The sequence below is a fragment of the Canis lupus genome, chromosome 11, assembly GCF_048164855.1.
Source record: "Canis lupus baileyi chromosome 11, mCanLup2.hap1, whole genome shotgun sequence".
In the NCBI taxonomy this organism is placed as follows: Eukaryota; Metazoa; Chordata; class Mammalia; order Carnivora; family Canidae; genus Canis; species Canis lupus.
This window is the reverse complement of record NC_132848.1, coordinates 11,333,250-11,358,322: the sequence shown is the minus strand read 5'-3', so window position 1 is coordinate 11,358,322 and position 25,073 is coordinate 11,333,250. Positions and strand designations below refer to the sequence as shown.

General features: G+C 42.2%; 1 protein-coding gene and 1 long non-coding RNA gene across 3 annotated transcripts in view; one reads left to right on the top strand and one right to left on the bottom strand.

Moving 5' to 3' along the window:
• The window catches only part of GRIP1 (glutamate receptor interacting protein 1), a 658,587-nt gene that overhangs the window by 164,719 nt on the left and 468,795 nt on the right, over positions 1-25,073 (top strand). The gene's annotated exons all lie outside the window — the stretch shown is intronic.
• On the bottom strand, positions 1,467-8,749 carry LOC140642135 (uncharacterized). Its single transcript, XR_012038684.1, has 3 exons — positions 8,609-8,749; positions 5,788-5,890; positions 1,467-1,896 (listed from the first exon to the last, which is right to left on the bottom strand). It is a non-coding gene; the product is annotated as an uncharacterized lncRNA (long non-coding RNA).

Below are 25,073 nucleotides of genomic sequence, written 5' to 3'. Positions count from 1 at the left end.
CACCTGATCATACACTCTACTCTGTGTTTTGTGTCATTTATATGTCTCCCCATCTCCCAGAAGAACTCCTTGAAGGCAACAACCATGCATTACCTATATTTGTATCTCCATCCCAAAGCACAGTGCTTGGCACATAGTAGAAGCTCAACAAATGTTTGTTGAATGACTATAGTTTGAAATAATGATTTTTGAACTTTTTTTAACCTATCCTTCAACTGTAAGTCTGATATGGAGATCGAGTGTGTGAAAAGGATTAAAAAAAGGGGATCTGTTTTGGTTAGGTGGAGTTCTAAGACCTGGAAACTTGCTCTTAAAGCACCTCTGAAGAACACAGGTTCAGAACCACTGATGTACAAACTTGAGCCTGCAAGATTTCTCTAGTTTACCTTTAGATCTCTAGTTCTTTGATACTTAATCCCTTCATTTCAAGTTTTCTGTGTTTCATTTTTAAACATTTTCTTGTCCTCAGAATGTTTTCTGAAGCGAAGAGCCAGATGCTAAATAAAAGAGGCATGTGCTTGTATTCACCTCCAGACACAATTTCATAGATTCTTAAGGTGGAGAGGCTGTACGACACGTTTCCCAGTTCTTATTTAGACATTTTTGTCATGGGTTTTTGGTTTCCATACTTTTTGGATGGTAATATCATGCCTTCCATGTCCTGGCCCCTGGCTGTGACTATGGATGAACTGGGAGCTTGGTAAACCCATGGTCATTACATGAAATTACATTTTATAGAAGCCAAGAAAATAAAAGAAAGGGAGGCCCAACCCTGCAGATGGAAGGAGGTGTCATAATGGCTACAGCCCTGCTACCTCCTTTGTATTTAGGCAGAGAGAGCGTGAGAACTGAGACTCCTACCAGTGATGAACTCTGTCAGCAACTGACCAAGGAAATAGAGGAAAGGGGGGCAATGAATAGCAAGGAGAGAGAGATAGGTTCATGGCCTGGGTGTCACTTCCCAGCAGGGGTGTTATTTCATAATCCAAGGGCTTCCCTGTGTGGGATTCCATGTACTACCTATACTAGTCATCCTATCACAGTGCTTTTCAACCATGGGTGTCCATTAAAAGACTTTGATTAAATGGATTGACCAGAGTTAGGAGAATACTATGATTGTGTATGATTAGATTAGATGAAGTAAGACATTCAAGTGATGGGAATAAGATAGTTTTGATGTGATCAGTTTATGGAAGATCTTTGATCCGATTTTTAGGAGATTTAACACCATTATTGGAATAACTGGGAGCCATTTTATTGTGCTTCATCAGCTAACTAGAGATGGTATTTTAGATACATTAGACGAGATCTAGTGTAGGGTGAAGAGAAAGAGAAGGTAGAGGAAGGGCTTAAGAGAAACAAAAGGAGCAGAAGACGTTTGGAAGAACATCATAAACCTTGTTCCCATGCACCCTGTAACCACCTCCAGTATAGCAGCCTTCACATATAATTACTTGAATGGCCAAAGGAATGCATTCAGTAGGCACTCAGCAAATCCTAGTTGGGTTTAAGTAAGAAAGAAGTAAAAGACATAATGGGTTACCAGCAACAAGGTTGGGGAGGATAAGAAGCCTTTAAATGACCTTGTGAGCTGACGATGAAACATCCCTGTTGAAATGTTCTGTAAGCAGGTTTTAGGTTGAAACCGGTTTTGCATATGGAACAATTTTCAAAATCCTTATCAGTACCAAACAGGTGAGTAACCTATTTGTCTGAACCATTTTTGATTTAGCATTCACTGCAGACTGTGTGCTCCACGTCACCTCCCCGTCTCTCAGCAGATGACCTTCTCTCAGACTTCGTAGAGAAGAATATCGGAAGGGTATGGTGGCTGGTGTTGGAGAGGCCATTTGAGGTGGAGGACGGAAGTACCAGAAGCTGATTTATCATAACGTGCTAACAGGGCGAAACAGTAAAACAAAGAATGTGAATGATAACAAGGACAGAGAGAAGGAATGAGATAAAGAACATTAAGAGCATTGTTAGCAAGAAAAAATTTATTTATTTATTTATTTATTTATTTATTTATTTATTTATTTATTTATTTATTTATGATAGTCACAGAGAGAGAGAGAGAGGCAGAGACATAGGCAGAGGGAGAAGCAGGCTCCATGCACCGGGAGCCTGATGTGGGATTCGATCCCGGGTCTCCAGGATCGCGCCCTGGGCCAAAGGCAGACACCAAACCACTGTGCCACCCAGGGATCCCAAGAAAAAAATTTTAAAATAAGACACTGAACAGTATTAGCTAAATAAATAAATAAATAGGAAATTGCAAAAATATCAAGGACTGTGCTAAAAAGGAAGGGGGGTATTTAGTGCTAGGCTAAGTTAGCACCTCAGTTGTGGGGTAGAGTCACCATGTCTGAGGCAGAGACTATTTTTGTGCTGGTGGAGGCGACACTGACAATGCCTACTATTTCTTCCCATTACTATAAAAATATGTTGAATTGAACAGGTGAGATACAATAAGCAATTGGCCAAGTCCCACTTCATTTTTCTAGAGCCAGTGCAGGCTTCCCTCGGGTCCTCTTAAATCTGGGGTTGGTTCGGGGGCAGAAGTCCGAGGTGACCAGTGTTTGGGCAGACATCTTGCATCCATTTCTCTTAGACCCACAAGAAAGATGTTTTCATGGCTGGAAGTTTCTGCAGTTGTCTTCAACTAGAGGAACCCCTGCAGAGGTACAGACTCTTTCTACAAGACTCTTCCAGGTCCTTCTCTTTGGCCTAGGAGCATACTGCCCTCCATAAAAAGATCTCCATCCTGCCATCAGTGCACTCCTGTCTCACTCTTTGCCTCATACATAGACTCTCTGGAGGAGCGTTGCACGACGTACACTGTGTCTTCAGGTTACATTTCACTCCTCAGCTTGTTCTAATATGAGGGCCCACACCATGACTGCTTGGGGAGTATTCTAACCGCGGTCGCCATGACAGCTCCTTGCTAAGGGTCAGATTACAGGAGTCCTTTCAGTGCTCCTCTGGCCTCACCTCTGTGGGAAGGCGTGCTTCCTGATGGTCCTCTCCTTCCCCGATTCCTGAAGCCTCATTTCCTCCACACCTTTCGTGGTTCTCTCTGGCTGGGCCTGCTTCGGATCTTGCTGGGCCTCCAGTCTGCCACTCACGCCCTGTATATGAGCCTTCCATCACCTTCTTGCCAGCCGTGTTCTGCACTCTTCCATTTATCTTGTGTTTCAATACCAAGTGTCATCAGAATCTGTATTTTCAGCCCAAAGCAGGAATCTTAGAAGCCATCAAGCCTGGTAATTTGAAGTGAAGATACTACTGAGCATTTAAAATAAGTTTCAAAGTCTAACAGAGTTCTTACCATTTCCATGCTGATGCTTTTTTTTTTTTTTTTTGAAAACAATACATCTCTTTATTTTTCAAAATTTTATTTCTTACCTTCGGTACCCTAGTTTGCTGATGTCCTAACCTTCATCATCTTGAAGGGTAATCTGACATCTTTCTTGTCCTCAGGTATCTCTTGATGCTTTGTATACGTTAACTCTTATACTGGCATGACCTTTCTCCCTTCCCTTTGCTCCAGCCTTTCTTTTCCCAAATAACCAGAAAATGAACTTATTGTTATGCATTTGTTGTATGAATCTCATTCTATTTTACTTTTTTGCCCACGTCTTCTTTCTTTGCTCTTGAAGTTTCTCATCTTGTATATGACTGGAAGTTCCTCCTTCTCCAGCTCGTTTAGTCTCTCTTCTTCCCACACCCCCTTCCATCCTTTGTTCCAATGATGCAGAGTTTGAAGTTACTGGAATCTGACAGGTGCTCTTGACCCCAGGCATCTGCAGATGCTGTTCCCCCTTTCGGAACACTCTTGTCCTTCATTCACCTGACTAATCCCTGGTTGGATCTCAGTTTTCTGCCATTTCCTCCAGGGAATCTCCCCTCACCTCAGAGATGAAGTGGGATCCATTTGTGGAATGTTACCCAGCCCTCCTTACCTCCTCTTTGTAACTCCCAATGGGCTTGTCAAGACCTGTTTCGTGCCCCATAAAATGCATAAGAGCAGAGACCATTTTTGTCGTGTTGGAGGCGACATTCACAATGCCTACTGTTCTTCCCATTACTATAAATATATGTTGAAGGGAACAGATGAGATGTAAATAATGAATTGGCAAAGTCCCACTTCATTTTTCCAGACCCAGTTCGAATGTCATCTTTCTATGAAGCCTCCCCATCCCCAGGCAAGAACATAGTTCCCTCACGGAATTTACACTTTCCATTATGACTGTTCAGAAGTCAATGTCAGTCAAATGTCAGACAAGGAAAGGCTGAGCTACTGTCAGAGAATGCAGGAGACTAACGAGCCATGATGACTCAATGCAGCATGGGATCCTCTGGTGGATCCTGGAACAGACAGACATTAGTGGAAAGAAATACCAGTGAGACTCAAATAAAGCATGTAGGTTAGTTAACAATATTCTACTGGGGTCAGTTTTTTAGTTTTGGTAACGGGCATGAAGATTATGCAAGATATTAACATTAGGGTGACCTGGGTGGAAGGCGTGTAGGGACCCAGTACAATTTTTAAGACTGTTCTCAAAATAAAAACTTATCTCAAAATGACAAAGTTGAGGGAAAAGTCAACCAAGAGCTTTCAATAGACAGAAACTATGTCTTAGTATAGACATAGTTGGATTCTTAACCCCTAGCATTGCCCAGCCTAGTAGGTGCTCAGTAGACACCAAATTAATTTACTGTTTCTTGTTCCTCCTTTGGTTATTTGCCATCTGTGTCTTCTCCTTGCCCTTCCTGCTTTACCTGGCAACAGCCTGGGGCCTTGAGGGAGGACCTGGTCCCACAGTGCATGTGCTTCAGAGGCCAGAATCCTGCCTTTTGGTGGCAGTGATGCTGTACTAACTACATTCATCCTTCATCCTACATATTGGCAATTTGCTTCCGTCAGGACTGAGGGTAAGTCAGAAGAGTTGTGCTGGAGAAGAACCCAAATAAATATGGGGAATTTTGTCTCTTTATATCTTGATTTTATTATTTTATTTTATTTTATTTTATTTTATTTTATTTTATTTTATTTTATTTATATCTTGATTTTAAATTGTGTATGTGTTAGTTTTGAATTTAAGATTGTTATTCATCTTGAATACCAAGATACTCCAGTGAGATCCCCAATTGATATTTTTTTCTTTTCTTTTCTTTTTAATGATTTAGTACATTCTTATTTTATTTTACACACTGAGGACTGACTACCTTTTCACTAATAGTATCTCATCCCAAATTTTATGAAGGAAATGTCCTTCTAAAATGTTTAAAACTTGCTAAAGAATATCTTCATGCTTACCCATGGTGATAGACATCCAAACACTATGGTTGTTGAGGTAACTTGTAGACTGACAAAATGGTTAACACCTCAGAAATCCTGTCAAAACATCCTTGAGCGTTCCCAGGAGCTCTCTAAACTTGGTCCCTTACCTTAAAATGATGATATAATAGCACGTGTAATTAATAAAAAGCTATGATAAGACCTTCTAAACAGTAGGAAATTAAGTAGGATTTTCCAAAGATTCAATCATTTATAGAAATTTAGGGTCAGCGTGTAGTTATTTTCCTCCTGCTTTATAAAACTTTGGACTTGCAGTCATTGCTGTTGAAAACACGTGCAACTCCATTTGAGCCATAACTGAGCTGCCACTTGCTCCCATCAGCCGTGCACCACTAACGACAGAGCTAATGTTGTTCTAGCAAAGTCCCTCTTGTGTGTTTCTTGGCATCCTCCCCTAGGGCTTTCTGCTTCACACAGCTGCCTACCTGTGTCTTTCTGTGGCCTCTCCCATCTCTGTATCTAGGCACTCACACCTCACAAACACAAACATCCACAGGTGGAAAGTGTAGAGCCTGGAGCAGAGGCTTCCTATGGAGAAGGAATGATTTTTTAATTATTATTATTATTATTTTTTACACTGCAACAAAGCAACATGCCCCACACTTGTTCCTGTTGCATAAAATACTGGTAACTGAGTACAGGGGCGATGTCAACCAGAATTCGAAAGAAAAAAAACAAAACAAAACACAGAGCCCCAGTTTTCATTTACATGGCCATTTTGGAAACATTTATAAATACCCAGATGCTACCCACTTTGTGAGGTGTCACAGATTCTTTTGTGGGGTCAGCAGGTGTAGCGTCTCAGGGACATTTGCATTTGCAGTATCTAAGGACAGTGGTGGTGGCATTGCCATTCTTGAGTACCCTGCAGACGTGGCCCACCTTCTAAGCTCTCTTTTGCTTTTCCATTAAAAAAATGAACAAAGGGCAATATTTTACATTTTACATGTTTATGACCTTTTACATTTTAATGAGTTTTCTGTATTTAATGGTATGGGGCTTCCTTACACAAAGGCTTAAATATATGATGACATCCTTAATAAGATATATTTTTTTATGCACACTCTTAGAATTTAAATTCCCAGCATTTTGTACAGTTCCTGCTTTTTGTTGTTTTGATTCACATCAGTCAGCACTCAGATCGACTGGTTTGCCATCTCAGAGCCTTGCTTCCTATCATTAGGACCGATGTTTTTCATGACTTCCATTTTTCTATGCTATTTTGTATGACAGAAAAAAAAAAAAGAAAAAGAAAAATATGCTGCAATACTCAAACATGCACTGCTGCTCGTGTCAAGATGGTGCCACTGTCCAAACTTACGTCTTGGCCAGCAGGCAGCACCACGGTGCAGTGGTTTGAAATATTTGTTCCATTACTGATGTGCAAAAGTCTGGGTTACAGCAAGGTTGAAGACATATCTATTAAGATTATACCACAGTGCCCTCTAGCCTATATAGCAGGAAGAATAATGTTTCCCCTCTCTGCTTTTCATTCCTGGAGGTACATTATTTAGCAGCAACCTTTAGCTATAGGCAGACTAAAAGTATTTGTTGTATCGAGAATATTAACCTTCTATTAAGTGCCCCTAAAATTTTTTAATTTTTATTTTTTTAAAGATTTTATTTGTTAATTCATGAGAGACACACACACACAGAGGCAGAGACAGGCAGAGGGAGAAGCAGGCTCCATGCAAGAAGCCCGATGTGAGACTCGATCCTGGGACCCCAGGATCACGCCCTGGGCCGAAGGCAGATGCTCAACCCCTGAGCCACCCAGGTGTCCCTATTTTTTTTTTTTTAATACAGGTATCAAGTCACTTTCTTGAAGAGCCACTGCCTTCTTGCAGAAGTAGCCAGTATTCCAACATGTAAACAAATGCAGAAACATAGAACTATTGTGTCTTGGGGCTCTATCATTAGAGCTGTTTGCTCGATGGAGTAAAAGTAGGGGAGAGCTTTGCTTCCCACCTTTCCTCCTGTCCCCCAGGGAAAAGCAGCAATCCGTAAACTGCATCCTTAACTGTGGCAAGGACAGGCATGCTTGGTGCTATCTAATCATCATTGATTCCTAAATCATTATTGTCTATTACCCACATTCTCCTCCTTCATATTATTTTGGGAAAGAAAATAAATCTATAGATTTAAGCCTTCTTGTCTATGTTTAAGTTCGATAAATAGACTTTCAAGAGAAAATTTAGTATTTCCTAGAATCTCTCTTTGATTATTTGTTTTCTATGGTTTTCTCCCTCACCTCCCTTTCAAGGAGGAACCTTGAAAAACCAGAACTTTAACTCCAAAAGTTTCATTAAGTGAGGCCCAGAATACATACTTTTCTTCAAACCTTTTTTTTTTTTTTTAATAAAGCATCTTTACCTTTAAAATCTCTATAAACTGTAGAAGTAGGTGAACAGTAGAATGTAATTTATCTGCTCTGTCACTAAATAAGCTTGGAAGTTTTCTAGAAAGGCAGTCTCTTTCCTGGTTATAGAAAACATTTAATGGGAAAAAACACTCCTGAGGTTTGCAGAACATATATACTTTTTAACTTAAAGAGATAAATCGTAGCACATTTACACTCTGCCATAAAATACTATAATGAATAATTAAAGTAGAGCTAGAATTGTCAAAATATATGGTAACTCTGGATTGTGGTGCTCTTAATTTTTTTTTCATGCTTTTTTGTTCGTTCATTTGCATAGCATAGTAATAGGCAACAGACTTCCCCAGTCATTAAGTGTGAATTAACAAGAAAGGCTTTTAATGGATATTTTGGTTTCATTTCAGAGTTTGGCCAGTTATTTAATTCTATACTTTTCTCTTGCATTTGCTCTGAAAAATAACTTAGTTATTTGTATAAAAAATAAGTATTTAAAGGTGAACAGATCAGAACTCCATGGCTTGAAAAAAGAAAATTTAGCAATTAGTTTTTCACATAGACAGGAAGCTTTCCCTAGTGCTCGATTGTGAGCATTAAGAAATGAACAATTCAGACAGAACATGTATCTTTACTATTAAATAATTCAAAAGCAGTAAAAACAATATATATCTAGGGTCTTTATATTTCATTTTGATGTATAAGTTCTTGAAACACCAACACTATTTCTGCGTCTATATCCAAGTAAATTAAATGATCTCTAAATGAATTTTTCCCAGAAGACTGTCACTAGGTCAGTTTTGGTACCAAAACTCCAGGGTACTCTCACTTTCTGCCCATGTCTCTTTTGCAACATTCCCAAGTAGCCTTACCTGGTGACTTTAACTTTGAGCTGGCAAATGGGACCTTCCTACAGGTTAAATCCCTGTACCTTCCTACAGTCCTTGCCAACATCATTGCTCAGGCCAGCCATTTCTTAGAGGTCTGGGCCCAATGTCACATTGCAAGGGAGAAGTTCCTATACATGGCTGTACTGTCATTAGCATCCTCATTTAACCTCACAATGTATTATTATGATCAAATTGTTATAAGTATGTAAACCTAAATCCAAAACAGTGAATTGTTGACAGTGGGTAAAAGGGATGGGATAGGGAGATGAAAGGGACAGAAAAATTCTAACATTTGTTTGACTACCTAGTAAGTGTCAGGTGGGCACATACTACGCATGATCTCATTGAATCATTGCAGCATCGTTGTAAGGAGGTAAAGCACTGGTTCCCCAGTTGTGCATGTGAAAAATGCTCATTGTGTTCCTAGTGTTACTCTTGCCCAGGAATCGTAGATCTTGGATTGCCAACCGGGTATTCTTGGCTCCAAACCTCCTATTTTCCCTACATATGCACATGCTCAGGTTTATCTCTGGAAGAAATACTTATTTTTGTTGTCGAGTGCACTACAATTTACAATTTTTGAGAAGACTTTATGTATAGGCGTGATCCCCAAACATTACAGTACAATTGTGGAACATTATATGGACCTCCGGGTCATTACTATAGCGATAAGGCATCAAGGAAATAAGAAGAGCAGGTCTTTGCCTTCTCGTGGCTCCCTGTCTCTTGTCAGAGAGACACTGGCTTTCCCTTAGGCCAGCGAGAAGGCTCGGACCTGTGGTTTAGGTGTTATTGGCAGGGAGATTATTGCTCCAGGAGAAGAGTCTCAGTTGCTGATTTTAAAGGTCAGTCCAGGTTTATGAAGTCTCGCATACATGCCAGCTGTCTTGAAGTAGCCCCAAGTTCAAGTGCTTTTCTTCTTTGCCCTAGGAGCAGTCTCTTCACTGTGCTCCATCTCACCTTTGGGAGGCTGGCTATCCCATAGCTTGGCTCCCCTGTCAACCATAAAACCTGGTTTTCCCATTGAGATTATGTTCACTGTAATCCACAGGGTCTCAGGAAGCATAAGGACAACCAAGTGAGACACTTAGGACCTCCTTTTCCACCAGATGTGTCACACACAGGGTTGAATGAAGCCCATCCTTGTGTCAGCAAGAATGACAAGTCTTAGGCTCCATTTTGCTTTCACTTTTTTTTTTTTTTTTTTTTTGGTCTGTTGCTTAAAATAACTGAGCCTTATATTATTTTCCCTCATCATGTGAAATTGCAGATGTTTACTGGTTTCATTCTTTCTTTTGTTGAACTAACTCCCCCTCTAATGGGTGTTTTTTGTTTTCAAAACAAAGCTCTACATTTCAATTTGAATAGCTCCCTCTGATATGATAAAGTTTCTGTTATTTTCCTTACATAACCAAGATTTCCATTCATTTCAAAGTCGAAAATGATCTAAAAGATATGAGTGACAGATTTCCACGCAAAGATTTAAATATCCCCGGTCTGTTTTCAAGCCGTGTCTCTCCCCACTGCGCTGGGAAACATGTAGGTAGGTGTCCTCGCTGCTTTTGAGAAATATTCAGGGTCTGGGAAGCAAGACCAAAAAGTATTTGGTCTCAGCTTTCAGGGTAGGAACTACCAATAGTCTATCCAATATCCATTCTACTTTTACTCCCAGGAACCTGCCCCCCACCCCCACCCCCCCCAGTTGGGGAAATACCCTCATGGCTCAGTTTCCCTTGTGTCGCCGGTGAGATTGAGCAGAAGGCACTGGGTGGTTTTCAGGAAGACTGTCCAGCAGACTGGCTCCACCAGGAGAGGCGCCCCTTTTTGGTTCTTGGCTTCTTCCTCCTCTTTCTGCGTGACATGAGCATCTGGAGCTCCCCAGCCACCTTGGGCCTCAACGATGAAAGCCCTGGGGAAGGGGAGGGTTCAGAGTCGTGGGTGGTCATGGAGCTGACATCATCTGAGCAGGGAAATCAGCTTCTGCCTGGAGTAAGTCACAGATTTGGGGGCTCTGCTATGCGCCCTCCAACCTGGCGCTACCCAATGCTGTCTTCTTCAGCTTCTCCAGAAGTGTGATGCGGAGACACATCTGGTCACACCTCACCAACCCTTCTCTTCTCACTCCCATCCCTCTGCGTCTCTTTCCTGCCAGCATCCAAAAGGCCATTTTCAGACAGGAAGCACCTGCCTGAGAATCCCAGGGGCGGTGCTCAGCTATCTCTGAGATGCCTTCCTTTGTTCTTCTTTGAACATGAAGATCTCAGAGCCCCAGAGCCCCCAGAGTGTGAGCAGCACTGCCTGTAGGGCTGTGGGTAGGGCGTGCTTCTGGGGGCAGTTGCTCCCCCTGCATCAGCCCGGAGGCTGGAACCTGCACTGCAGCAACAGAGGAGCTGGACTGGGTTAGAGACTCACCGGGGTGGGAAAACCGTTGCTTTCCAGTGGTGTCTCCAGGAAGTCCAGTGTGCTGTGCCCTTGCCAGCAGCGTGTGCCCGGGGGAGGGTTTCACCCAACGAGACTGCCCTGCGGCCTCCTCCACCTACCTCCCAGCAGCCAACCTGGACGAGGACAGAGGTCAGGTGCGGCCTGGGGTTAAGGTGCAGGAGTTACTTGGTGAAAAGAACCCCCCCCCCAAAAAAAAATAAAAATGAAAAGAAAACCCAACCTCATGAAGAAGCAGGCTGGACGTAAGTTGGGAAAGGTGGAGGAAGGTTCTCAGGCACACACACGAAGGGAAGGACCGGGATGCAGCTCACAGACAGCAGCATGGCTCCAGGGGGGCCCGAGTCCCTGGTGGGTGGGGTGATACTGTCCCTGCAGCTTGCTGCCTCCTCCCGCCAGGTCAGGGCGCTTGGTGCTGAGCCTCCCATGAACGTTGCTTCTCAGCAGCCGAGTCCCTGCAGGCACAGTCTGTTACCCCTGTAGGCCCCGAAGCCCTTGGCCTGCTTGTAGAGAGGAATTTCAAGGTGGATTATGGTTGTGAGTAATAAACACACGACATTGGGCACAAGCTGGACTGGGAAAGAGTATCATAAAAAGAAATCTGTGATGATAATGGATTGTAAGTTGATTAAGATCCTAACAAGATAAAGCTTTTGTTAAAATTATGAGTCCCTCTCATATGAAAGAATGAGGCAAGGGTGGGGGCAAGCCTTACTGGGCATAGACCTCATTATAAGAGGGGTGTGTGTGTGTGTGTGTGTGTGTGTATAACATATATGTATGTAATATATATATTGCATATGTACATTATATACATGTATAATATGTATATAATATATATGCATTTGGGGGGGCAACATCAAGAGCTTGCAAGAGGTTCAGAGAAAGGCAGATGCAATTATCGAAAAATCAGGACTTTTAACAAAAGGTTGAAGGAGTCGAATGCATTTAGCCTGGAGGAGAGGTGATTTAATAATTGTAAAAGAACTGTTATTAAAGAGGTCACTGACCCACACACTCTCTCACCATAGAGAACATAAATAAAAGGAATTGTTTAACATAGAGGGGAAGAGAGGGATTTAGATCGAGTAGTGGGAAGCATTTCTTGAACATGAGCATCATTAAAGGAAAAAACGTCACAAACTATAACCAGTTATTAAAGGACGTTGGGGAATCTGTCTCAAGATGTTAGTGTCCCGCACGAAGCACAGGCCCTGAACTCGGAACTGGTTTTGAATCTCAGTTCTTGCCTGAGCTAACATGAATAAGATGATCTTTAGAGCTCCTCCACTCTGCAGGATTTGGGGGCATTATGGGACATAGTATTTGGACACGCATTTAGGTGATAAACATGATAAATAAACATTATTTTCCCCCTTAACTTCTAAACTATTATTTCTTTGAGATTTTACAGCTCAAGGGTGAGCCAATGTGTTCTTGTCAGCTTCGATTATTTTTCTGTATTTTGCAAGGATCTGGCTTTTAGAGAAAAACGGATCCAGCTTTTGGTGGCAGGTGATTATTATTACTTGGTTTTGCAAAGCCATAACCTAGGTATGTGCGTATGTGTTTGGATTCATACTTACACCGTGGACAAAGCAATATAAGAAAGGTGTTTTGCAATCAATGTCAAGAAGAATTAGTGTTATAAGTCTCAAAAAGAAATCACTGGTCTAAAATGAACACTACATGCCTGAGGCTCAGTATTTCCCCTGCCTTGCCATCCTGGATCTGTTCACATTGCCAGGCTTATTGTCACTTAGTCAACTCCTGGTAAAAACCTCTATGTCGAGGAAGCTCTGCTCTCTTCGATCTCACATGCCATCATCACTGACTCTCTTCCGTTCATTTGTATGGTCTTCGAGGTGAGGGTTCCGGAGCTGCTGATTCCCTGCCTTGGCTATAGGCTCTGGGTCATAGTCGGTGCACTGGAGTGTATTTTTCTTGCCTAAATGATATTTAAGTGTGTGCAGATGCAAAATTAGTGTCAGTTTTCTGTGTCGCCAGAGGCGAATAAAAAGTCCAGAAAAGAAAGTCCAGAAGTCCAAGAAAGCTCCTTGACCCTCACCTACCTTGGCAGGATCCAAGAGTCTTAGACTGAGACCCTAATTTTTCTTGCTAAGTTGCAGAGCATGATTCCTAGCTCTGAGGGCAGAGCTTCAGAGTACGTTCCACGAGCTGTTTCCTTTATATGATAAAGAGACCAAACACCGATTGAGTGTCTTCTAGGTCCCAGGTGTCATCTCCGTGCTTCACGTGTATTAATCCACGTCATCTTCCCAACGGTGCTGTGAAGTCGTACTAATGGTCACTGTTCGCATCGTATAGATAAGAATATGGAGACAGAGAATGCAGGTTGCGTGCCAGGGGCTCGAAGCTGCCAGTGACTGAGCCAACATGCGGATGCAAGCAAGCCAGCTCCGGAGCCTGCGTGCCCAACCGCCACGCCACCTGCCTCTCCATTTTAGCAGCTCCCAGTTGCTGGGCAAGCAGGAGTTCGGAAGTGTTTGGAAAATGCCTTGACACATTCTAATTATTTTTGCTTTATCGTGGGGGATGCTTTTGAAGTCCTGGACCCGGCAAACTGCCAGGCTACCTTCCTTAATCCTCGTTTCACAACGTTTGACTTAGAATACAGGATTTATGATGGCTGATTAACTTGGAGCTCTCTGGGTTCTAGAAACAGCATCCAGACTTCGTCTTCAGACCACTGAAGCCGTTCTTAAAGGTGTCTTTTCTCCCCTTCCTGCCTCTGTTCATGCCACCGGGCCTTCACCTTATTCCACAGCCACCTGTCCATTCACAGGCAAAAGGATATCCCAAAGGGCGGTGTTAAGAGCCCTCCCTTGCTAGGATTCCCACAACACTGACTCACTCTCTCTTTTCTCTATGTTGTGGGGAATCCAGGGCCACCAAATACTTTTTTTCTGGCAGAGGAGCACATTCCTGAGAGGCCATGTGCTCCCAGTGACTGGGAACATAGTACCTGTCAGGAACGTGCCCCTCCACCAGAGCCACTGAAGTCTTGGCCTCCCTGGATATTTTCTTTTTTAAATTTTATTTATTTATTCATGAGAGACAGAGGCAGAGAGAGAAGCAGGCTCCACGCAGGGAGCCCGATGTGGGACTTGATCTGGGGTCTCCAGGATCAGGCCCTGGGCCGAGGGCAGGCGCTAAACCGCTGAGCCACCCAGGGATCCCCTCCCTGGATATTTTCTTCCCTCTGTTCCATGTTCACCTATACCTGGCTTTTCACCTCAAGATTTCCCTGATTCCTCATACAAGGCATTTTTTAGGTGTAACAGGCTTTATGGAATGTTTGGGGGCCACGGGAGACAGCACTTTCATCGTTACAACACAAAAAGCCTAGAATCGAATTTAGACATTCTTTTCCCTAATGTCCCTCGGCCACTCCATCCCAGAGCATTTCTTCACCAGTCACCCTCGTAGGAGGCCCCAGAATCCTGCTCATCTCACCACACTCCAGTTCTCTCCGCACTTCAGATTTGGTTTTTCTCACTTCTTGTGCAGCGTTGTCTGTAGCCACAGCCCACTCTTCAGCCCCACACCTGTCTTTGTCTGTCTAAGGGGGTCGTTACCACCTCGCTAAGCAAAAAGGACCTTTGCGTCTCCATCAGTGTAGGGGGACTGGCAGTGACTTTGGAGTTCCAGCCTGCCTCTCCCTCCTCTGTCCCATCTCTTCACTTCTGCTCAATTTCTGAACCTGGGAAAAGATCAGAGGGGAAAACATATCTTTTTCAATGATATGAATTTTGACTTTCCCATTAGATGGCAGAAATTGAGCTAGCCAGTTTGAGTTTTATTTTTTTTTTATTTTTTTATTTTTTTTTTTAAATTTTTATTTATTTACTTATGATAGTCACAGAGAGAGAGAGAGGCAGAGACACAGGCAGAGGGAGAAGCAGGCTCCATGCACCGGGAGCCTGATATGGGATTCGATCCCGGGTCTCCAGGATCGCGCCCTGGGCCAAAGGCAGGCGCCAAACCGCTGCGCCACCCAGGGATCCCTAGTTTGAGTTTTAAATACATTTATTCTTCGGGCTAACCTGGTAACAAGGACTGTTACCACTATAATTAAGACACAGGATGGGAACCACAGGGTACTACTCTAAGATGTGTGTAGCCTCCCTTTCTTCTGATAAATGACCATCAATGTGAAAGGAAGCCAGGAGCGGCTTACATTAACCGCAGGAGTTGGTGACAGGTCTGGAGCTACCACTGCCTTTGAGGACAAATCCTTGAATGAGGCAATGGTTGGTAATCGAATCTCGTTTTCGCTTATTAATGGTGCTCGGTAGAGCATGCAGCGAGCTTGAGACATACGGTCCCAGGCAGAAGCAGGAGAGAACGGATTCAGACCAGATGAGGCTGCGACAACTGGGAGCTGCAGGGGCCTCTGAGCGATCCGAAGGTGTGTGCAAAGAATTTGTGGGTTTAGACAATCCATGGTCCTGGAAGTCGCCTGTCTGGCCTCCGAAGGGGGCACCCGGCGGGGGGGGCACCACGGGCACAGTCCGGCGTCGCTGAGCCACCTGTGAAGACCCTGTTCCTTCGCAGTAGAGTCTCAGCCACTGACTGCAGGGGAGCAACAGGACCCTGGAGGGGGAAGGGGTCATGTAGGGTGAGATATCTACGCCCAGCGGCTGGGGCTCTGGTCCTAGGGGAAGCCTGGTTTATTGGTCAGCCTATAACCATGAGTATGGGAAAAAAAATTGTCATAAGAAGGTAGAAAAATCGCTACTGGGAGGCTTCATGGATGCATACTGCTTGTCCCTCGTGGGGTCTGACAGTATAATTAAATTACGAGGGCTGTCTGAGAGGCTGTATGTGTCTTCTGATCTAAATCTCTCGCCTTTTTCAGGATTAGCTCAGGAACCAGGGCAAGCTTGGGCCTCTGAGGACCCGGGAAGGCGAAGGACAAGGAAAGGGGGCAGGGGGATGATCACAGAAGCCCGTTCAGAACAGTAGGATACAGGAGAACCTAGCTTGCTTTCCGGCTCATAGGCTGCTGGAAAGAACACCATTCCAGGCCTCACAGTGAAAAAACTAAAAATCATGTTGAAATGCAGGGTCCTGTATTTCCTCGAACTCCTGCCTTGAGGGGCGGCAGAAATTGGGGGAGTACACACTCTGTTCATGGTGTTTCCCCCGAAGCTTGGATGGGCACTCACAGAAAGGCTTGGGGAATGAAGCTTAAGAGTCTCCTCTCTGGATAAAATAAAGCAGGAATGGGAGGTACTATAATTTTAAGGACTGGGCCTTGGAAATGAGGAAGCAAGGCACAAGGACTTCTGAGGGGTAAGTAGTCAGGCCGAGGGGACAGCAGATACGAAGGCCCTGAGCTGCAGAGGCTTGGTTGGTGAGTTGAGCAGAGCGGAGACTGGTTTGGCCAGAGCAGAGTGAGCAAGTGGTCAAGTAATGAGAGGTGAGGTTAGAGAGGTAACCGGGGGGTGTGCAGATTGTGTAAGGTCAGATGAACGGGCTTTGGCTTTTATTGCAGTGAGACAAGAGCCACCAGAGGGTTTTGAGCAAGAAGGGATATCACATGACCTTCGATTTAAAATGATCCTCAAAATGGTTTGGCCATTCCCAGTAAAGCTCAACATACCTTAAACCACATAACCTGCATTCACACTCCTGAGTATTTATCCTAGAGAAATGGGTGCTGATGTTTACCCAAAGTCCCATGCATGAACGTGCATGTCAGCTTTACTTGTAAAAGTCAAAAATTGGCAACAGCCTAAATGTCCCTCATTGCTCAATGGGTGAATGGAAAAAACAAACTTTGGTACCTTGCAGACCATGAAATATGACTCAAGATTTAAAAGAAAGGACAGTGAAACACACCTACAACAGCTTGGATGGAGCTTAAGGACATTGCTCCGAGGAAAGCTCACCTCGGAACCTTTCATACCACATTAATTCTATTTATATAGTCTGTTCAAAATGGCAAAATTATGGAAATGGAGAACAGATTGGTGGTTGTCAGGGTGAGGTTTGGGGTTGGCCGTGACTGTAAACAGTAGCACAGAGTTTCTCTGTGGTGGTGGCACAGTTTTGCATCATGATTGCGAGGGCGTTTGCACACATCCCTATGTGTGCGACTATTTCGTACAACTCTAGAGTAAAAAATGAAGAAAGTGGTGGGATTCTAATGACGCTTGAATGGAGTCTTGCACCGAAGTCAGCTTCTCTTGTTTGATAATATACTATAGATATGTAAGATTTAGTATTGGAAGAGCTGGGTGAAGGGTACACGGAGTCTGTCTACTATTTTTGCCACTTCCTTGTGAGTCTAAAATGATCTCTAATGAAAGTTAGACAAGGGTCTCCCTGGCAATTACGTTGAGTCAACACCGAAGGGACCAGGGAGCAGGAGGAGACCATCCACATGAGAGATCATGTGGGGGGATTGGGGTGGAGCTCCTGGCTGTCCCTTCCGGGTTGTGGAAGGGGGAGGCTTTCAGAAGTGCCAGAGCCCCAGTGTGTCATTGCTGTGTTGCCATCTCTCCTGTCATCTCTGGATCCAGTCTCGTATCCACTGCTGATCCTCGCACTACTGTTTGCCATTGCGGCTGACATTTGAGCCTCAGAGCCAGAGTGAGTGCCACTGCCCTCCGTGATGCCTTACTGCGCCAGAATTTCCTGGGCCTTCCCGGGGCCTTGACTTCTGTTGTCCAAGCTGTATCTTCTCTGCTCATCTACTCAGAGGGAGACCACAACCTGCCCCATGTGGCGTGAACTGGACTGCTTCCCACTGGATGTGGATCATTTCCTGCTCTTTCCACCCCTTCTTTCTCAGGAAGCTTCTGATTCCTTTTCTATGTCCATGGGGAAGAGTTCACCTGGGGTGTATTTCCCAATGAGGGTCTTCATCTTTCAGCTCTTTCTCAAGACACATTCCCAAGTGAGAGAAGGAAGGACAACCTCTGAGTTAAAGCATTTTCCTTCTTACTGGTCTAGTTTTATGGTATGTGTCCCTTTAGAATTAGGGCTAGCTCAGTGTTCTGAGGATTACTGCATCCCAATTTCCATCCCCTATGATGCAGAGGATGCAGTTGCCCCATTTCTATTTTTGGCAACCAATCCTTCAGACATAGTTTTCCTATCAGTGCACTGCCCCAGTCCCTTCTGGTGCATTTTTCCAGTGGGAGATAAATTCCTTCTGGTTATTTCTGGCTGCAGCCTCCTAGAAGCGTATGCTGAAGGTTTTGTGACCACTCAGATATGAACACTTTTCTAGGGCTGACAGTCCTGCCATGTCCTTGATATATAAAATTTACATTAAGTCCTTGAGCGCTTCTGCACCACTGAGTCATAACTGCAACCATTTCTTAGTAAGGTTATGCGAAGCCTTACATGAATTTTGAATCCTCATTGGCATTATCTCAAAAAAAAAAAAAAAAAAAGATTGGAACTTTTGACTGTTGCTTTCCAAACAGAGACTCAACCTTTATGCAGAGATATAAAAGCTTTAGCTTGCTTTGAGATCCACCAACTTTTATTCCATTAAAAAAAAAACAAAACTCTTTATCAAAGCATCCATGACTTCTAGGCACCTTACGACTATCATGAAATTGCTAGAAAACCAACTATATAAAATTTTTAGAGCAACATTAAAAGATAGCAACACTTTACTTGTTTCCCCATTTCCCCTTGAAATCCATATGTTCTCTGTGATGTTACTCGGGTCTCTAAGAAACACATCATAAAGTCATTGAGCATCCACTGGTAATCCTACAAGATGAAAGACCCACAGTCTTCTTTCCAATTCCCACACTGTTGCAGTTCTTTCTAGACATGGCACATCTGTCACCCTGCCCTCCTGCTAAATTTATCTTTAGTCACATAATTTATTTTTCAGATCTAAAGATGGTTGAGCCATTAACATGTATAATAAACTTATTTGTATTCCAGTTACAATCATCTGAATTATTTGCATTTAAAATTTTTTTCTCTATGCCGGTTTTTCTAATTTTAAATTCCCTGGTGCTCACTCTCAGGTACAGAGCAGATAATAGTATTTAGTTACAGGTGTATTGCTTCTGAACTCTGTGTCATCTTTCTCTGTCACTCAGAATAATAAGGAGATTCTTTGACGTTATATTCAGGTTTTATCAGTGTTAATCTTCATCATCATCAGTTTTTTTCTCAATTAGGGCTTTCTTCAACCTCAATTATACCTAAATTCAAAATTATCCAAAAATATTAATGTAATTTTACATCCAACAAAATTGAATTTTGAATGGTCTCAAAGTAATTATTCTAAGGCAGTAAAAATTTGTAGATCAAGCATTGGCTTTCAGACAAAGGTGGTCTGCATTGGGATCCTTACTTTGCTACCAAATGGCTGCACTTGTGAGCACTTTGAGTTCTCTAAGCCTCAGTTTATGCATCTGTGAAATTTATATAATAATCTTAAAGGCTGTATATATAAAACATGTAATACAATGCATAGTATATGATAGGCACTCAATAGGTGGCAGTCATTATTGTTACAATAATATTGTTTCAATATATGTTATCATTGTTGCAAACATGGTTCCAGATTCAATGATATGAAATAGGTGAGCACATCATAATACATGATTGGTACTTGCCATCATTCTCTACCCAGGAACATAGCCCAGGCCCCATAGGTGTCACACATTTATGCTTTAAATATTATACATAAAATTAAACTTGAGAAAATTAGTATAATATGACTTATTGAAATTTGAAAGTCAGTTCACTATATCTATTCTTATCAGAAGCAAAGGATGTATTTTGGCTTACATCCCTGACCATTTAGTATAGTCCCTTTGACTTTTATAGATGTATTTTAAAATATTCAATGTATATAACATAGAACAGACAATGTTCAGTATTGGACCAGAGTTCTTCAAAATTGGGAACACTGTTAAGAAAAAAACATTATTGTGTGCATTCTGTGTACATGAAAGGAGTAGACTTCCGATAGAAGAAGTGTGGCAGGGTTTGAAGAGACAGGTTTGATACGAGTCTGCTGCTGGCTTCGTTCCCACAGACGAATCATGTTCCTTCTTAGAGCTTCACTTTTCTCCAGATCAGCTGTGTTTTCTAGCATTACTTCTTCATTAACATCCTACTGTGGTTATACAAGACTTGAATGCTTATTCAAATGCAATCTTCAAAGCTTTTAGGGCCCTATTCCTCAGATCAAAATATGGCTTGATTTGTTCAAATGTGGCCTTTTAAGTCTGATTGAGAACAACTGTGTTGTTCAGTAGAAAAACATCACAGAAACAAGATTTTTATTCCTATTAGCAAAACAGGGGCTTGGAAATCTAATTTTGGCCCATGGTTCTCAACCCTGAGTATACATTCCTATAAACTGAGTAGGCTTTAAATTTTTTCAGTTCATTTTTTTAAAGATTTTATTTTTATTTTATTTTATTTCATTTCATTTCATTTCATTTCATTTCATTTCATTTCATTTCATTTCATTTCATTTATTTATTTAATGAGAGACAGAGAGGCAGAGACACAGGCAGAGCGAGAAGCAGGCTCCCTGCAGGGAGCCTGATGGGGGACTCAATCCCCAGACCCCTGGGTCATGCCCTGAGCCAAAGGCAGACACTCAACCACCTGAGCCACCCAGATGTCCCAAATTTTTTTTAGTTCTTGAATCCCACGCTTGACTGATAGAATCATCAGGGGCAGGACCTGGGCTCTGAGTTTATTTAAAACCTTAGGAAATATAGTCAATAATATTGTAATAACTTTGTATGGGACAGATGGTAATGACTTATTATGGATGATCATTTTGTAATGTATATAAATGTCGAATCACAATTCATTGTACACCTGAAACTAATATAATATTGTATGTCAGCCACATTTCAATTAAAAAATAAAAGCTCTCCAGAACCCTGATGATTCTGATGCACACAGAGGACAGAGAACTGCTGATTTAGGCCTGTCCTTATCTAAATTAAATTTACTTTTAATTAAAGTAGCTTTTTTTTTTTTTGATAGAGAAGCACTGAGGAATAAATATCTTTACACAGTCTTATTGGTAAAAATCTTTGGTTCAGGGGAAGCACTTTAACTAGGAGTCACCTCTCTCTGTTTCTTTTAGTAAAGTGAACTTTAAAATTTATAAGGAAATATTTGTAATTACCATCATCACATCTTAATGGTTAGTTTCTTCAAAGATTTATATCTTAGAATAACACAATACATAAAATACAACAGTGCAAACCCACTGTCAAATGTATGTCCTAGTCCACTCAAGCTACTGTAACAAATATATCATATAGCCTGAGTGGCTTAAAAATGATGGAAATTTAGTTCTCACTGCTCTGGAGGATGAGCAGTCCAAGGTCAAGGCAGTGGCAGATTTGGTGTCTTGTGAGGGCCCATTTTTCATAGATGGGAGTCTTCTCACTGTGTCCTCACATGGTGGAAGGAGCAAGGGATTTCTCTTGGGTCTCTTTTATAGGAGCACTAATCCCATGCGTGCAGGTTCCACCCTCACGGCCTAATCACCTCCCAGAGAGCCCACCTCCAGGTACTATGACCTTAGTGGTTAGGATAAATTTTCAGGGAACACAAGCATTCAGTCTATAGTAATGTATATAGAATTTTCAAAGTGGTTAAAAGGCAACAAAATGTCAGATACAAATATCCTTGACACCTAGGAAAAAAATGAAAAACAAAAGACCTGGAGGAGGGTCTCTATAGTTCCTTATTCTATCATTAAAATGATGAGCTACTAGCTAACATTAATGGGCTCTTGGTGTCCCAGACATATTCAAACACCTTAAGGCAGGGTCTCATTCAGTCCTCACAACAACCTATAAAGTAGGTACCATCTTAGCACATTTTACCCACGAGAACATTGAGACCACAATGGACAATTTTACATTTAAAATTCTCTATAAATTTTATCATTAATAATTACAATTTAAATTCTAATTCTTTCTCAAAAATTTCTATATCTTAGTAGTCCTTATTATTTCTGAGTACTGTTAGATTTGAAATGCCAAGCTTTATTAAAATATGTCATACTCCTAAGGCAAAGTCTTCAAAGCAATTTAATCTCCTATGCCGACATAGTTAACAAAGCTGAAGAAACAAAGGGTAAGATCAATTGTGGTTCATACACCACAATTATAATTGCTTTGCGTTCTCAATTCCCCAACTTTCAAGATTTGAAATTCACCTCGTATCTAGCAAGTGGCAACTGGGTGATAGTGAAGTCAGTGGAAAGAACGCAGGGAGACTTGGACTCCTTGTTCCAGCTCTCACTGAGGGGGGTTACCTGGCAAAAACTCCCTGAACCTGTTGAGACCTCATGTATATGCCGTCAAATAGAAGAGAAGTGGTGGGAACAGCAGTGATTAACAAGGACAACAATACCTGCTGTGGCTCTTTACAGTATTATTGTCACAGTCAAATGAGATTATTTATCAGAGGGTCCTCGGGGCTATATAATGAATGGTATATAGATACTAGTTTTTCTTATTTCTATTATCTTGTTTTTATTGTTACTTTTGTTATCTTGTTATTTTTGCTTATTTTTGTCCCAAACCCAAAATGATCTCCCCTTTCTAGAGTAGATAGAGGGGAGAACAAATGAGTGCTGGGGCCAGGAGCCAGGCTCAGGCGTCTGCCCTTGTAAAACCGTTGAGATTTTAAGCTTAGGAATGTGAACACATTTTCAGTAGGGAAATCTCTTGCACTTGCTTTCAAAAAAGAGAATTTTTATTGTGGTGGAGAGGTTGTAATTGGGCTTGAGGAGTAAGCAGAAATTGAAAAGGCATTCAAGATACTGATCACTATTAATTTGTCAGTCCAAATGCACAGTTTTTCACTTTTTAAAACTAGTAATTTTATTCTATATATTAGGAGCATTGTTACCTTAAAAGCCTCTACTATATGATGTAAGGATCATTTTTTCTTTCCACAATTAGTTTGTATCAAGGACCAGATTCAGCTTTGAAATTAACTCTCAGCTTAATAATTTACTTCCAAGTTGAGTATTCTCACTTGAGTTAGAAAGAACCCACGCTAAAATATTCATAATACCTTGTGGCGCTCGTACACATGCTCAATATTTGCTTAGAGGAGGTAGCAAACAAACTCTATAAACCTTGCAAATAAAAATAATCTTATTTCCAATATCGCTTCATTAGGATTCTGAAAGTTCAGTTTTTAGGTATTCTGAGACCTCAGTCAGTGTCAGGCGTGTTCATAGTGCACACGGTGAAGCACACACCAGAATTCTGTTGCTCGGCCTCTCCCCCTCTGATTTTCATGTGTTGACATCATGAAGTTTGATTCTGCTTTCAACGAAAAGAGAGCCTGGCCTCTGGGGAATCAGAGACCTCTGGGTTTGAATCCCAGTTTTGCCACCGTTCAGAGGTGTGACCTTGTACACATTCCTTCACCTCTGTAAACCTTGGACTTTTTCATGAAGTGGGGAGGACAGCATACATGTCACGTCAGGAGGTTGTGGGGAGGATTGCATAGAGTGTATTGCAGTAGCGGGGCTGTTGAAGGCCTTCAGTATATTTTAGCTACACTGCGACCCCACCCCCACCCCCACCCCCGGTGTTCTATCTCCAATTTCTCTCTTTTTCGAAAAGAGATTTTATTTATTTATTTGAGAGAGTGAGAGAGGAAGAGTGTGAGCAGGGGGAGAGGCAGAGGAAGAGAGTCCTAAGCAGACTCCTGGCTGAGCCCAGAGCTCTACTTGGGGCTCGATTTCAAGACCCTGAGATCATGACCTGAGCTGAATCCAAGAGCCAGATGCTTGACCGACTGAGCCCCCCAGGCCCCCCTGTATTGGAGGATGTGAAATTTCGAGTCTCGTACCATGACTTTAATTTTCTCTAAACATGGCCCTTAAGTCTCCATTCCCCACTTCTTCACAGTTTTGCCCATGCAAGAGAACAAGTTAAGTCACTTTTCGTTCACTTCAAGTGATATTTAAAGTCTTGCAGAGTTCTTCTCCTTTTCTCTGAGGTGGCACCTGGGTGGCAGAGTGGGACGTGGATTATGCAACCTGGGAGACTTGAGAGGTGGAGGTTGGCTCATCAACTGTCTTCTCCTTCTCCCTGCCTTCCCTGTGATGTCTCATCCCACCTGCTCTTTGGGCACTAGCTCCTGCTAGGAATAGACAGGAGGAAAGCAAGAGTGGCTAGTTCTCGCTGTAGAAATCTGCCCGCTGGCATTTCTCCCCTGTTGCAACCTTCTTGAGTGGCATGGGCACCATTGAGACTTTTAGTTGCAAAGGGATCCTGAGTGTCCTTTGCTTTTGGGTGCTGAGTCTCTCTGAAGAGTTCCTGGGGTTTTGATCTCAGTGGGTGAAGGTCTACCCCTCACAATGAAGAGTTTTATACTCCGTTTTAAGCGAGCCTTGGTATTTACAGCACATCTTTAGAGTCCAGGGCAAACGTCTAAGCACCCAGCTCCTACAAGGGAAAATCAAGGTCTTCATGATGTGTTTTAAGACAAGTCTCTGTTAAAGTCCAAGAAGGGCAATGGCTTCTTTTTGCTACCTGACCCTACCCTCTTCTTTACGTAAAAGATGCCTCAGATTCGAAGAGTAGAAGACTTGGAGGCAGTAATAATTGGTATGAATGATGCATAATTTAGATGATATTTCAAAATCTTCTTCAACTACTTGCACAAGTAATATTTTGCTTTTTGTTTTATTTTCTGTTTTGTATTAATTTTCCCCCCATTTCTCTCACTTTTTGGTCCAGGAAATTGTGCATCAGCGATTCATTGAGTAGGTCTTGAATTCAAGACTAAGCTCGATCTATGTGATATTTGTAACTTCTCTTCTTATAATCCATTGATAATTTTTGTCTCTTAAGCTTCTGTTTCTTATACCTTTTGCATTTCTTGATTCCCCCATTTCCAATTGGTGTCAATTCTGCTGAATAATAATATGTGAATCTGCATTAACCTTTCTTCTTGTTTCTTTTCTTTTTAAAGATTTATTTATGGGCAGCCC